Below are 1323 nucleotides of genomic sequence, written 5' to 3' on the forward strand. Positions count from 1 at the left end.
CTCTAACCCGTATCCACCATACCAACCACCTTATGAGCCAAATGAACCATACATAGAACCACCACCTCAATATACACCATCTCATTATCATTATCAAGATAAACCACCTTCCTACCATGAACCCTCTCTCCAAAATAATGAACCCTCTTATCCACCCCAAGCCCCAATAGATGACTCTCTCACATTGCTACTTCAAGGACAAACGGATATGCAAAGGAACACCCTAGAGTTTGTGACCAACTTGACCAAGGTAGTGTCTACCTTAGCCTACAAATTTTTGAACACTCAAGGTGCTTCCGTGGCCACATGTGAAGAATCCATTGAAGATCATAGCATGAAGGAGAGATTGGAAAACTCGGTGGAAAATGAGGGAGGCTATTTTGTATTAGAGCAATTGGAGGAGCCTATGGTTATTGAAGAAAAGGAAAAAGTGGTTGAAGATTTAGGAGACGTTGAGAGTCCATGGGAATGTAGCATCATGGAAAACTCTTCCAAGAAGCTTGACATTGATGTTTAGGAGGGTGCGCAACCTCCAAAGCATATCATGGTTGAAGACTTTGAAGAGGTTGATCAAGAGATGGATTCAATTATTGATGAGTTCCTATCCACAATTGAATCCTCTCCCATTGAGCTTGACATAGAGGGTAAGGAAGAAGATACCTCACCTCCCATATCCTTGGTAAGCCACGAAGAAAATATTAAATTAGAAGGAAGCTACCAAGGGGAAGAGGTTGAAGTTGATATAAGTTGTCAAGAGGTGGAAGTTACAAGGGAAGAGCACAAGAGCGTAGACATCGCAATGGCTAAGTGTGGGGAGGTTCCCCTTCCCAAGCCACCATCACCTAACATAACATTCAAGTGGGTAAAATTTCTATCCCTAAGCTTCACTTTCTCACTTGAATATGGTTTGATTGAAAATGATGGTCAACTTAGAGCTCTTTGTGGAGTTAAGAGTAAGAGAGAGTGGTGTAATGGTTGGAAAAAGAATGTTAGGCTCATTAAGGATAAACCCTCAAGGCATAAATACTATGGTTGGAGGAATGCTAAATTGTATAGGTCTAGAAGGAGAATTTGGTGCATAAAGGAGAATTTTATATGCCTACCACCCAAGTTGAATCATGATGATCAACTAGAAGATGGGTGTGAAAATAAGATATGGGATCCCGGATCACAACATGAAGACCAATTTTGGGAGCTCATATTTTGGGGAGAACCCCACCAAAGTTTGGTGATGATGGTTGGAAATTCTGTCAACCAATTGAGGAGCAAAGATCCTTGGAGATTCAAGGATGAGTACAAACATAAGCCACTATGACAATGAGC

This window comes from Arachis duranensis, chromosome 10, assembly GCF_000817695.3.
Source record: "Arachis duranensis cultivar V14167 chromosome 10, aradu.V14167.gnm2.J7QH, whole genome shotgun sequence".
Classification (NCBI taxonomy): domain Eukaryota; kingdom Viridiplantae; phylum Streptophyta; class Magnoliopsida; order Fabales; family Fabaceae; genus Arachis; species Arachis duranensis.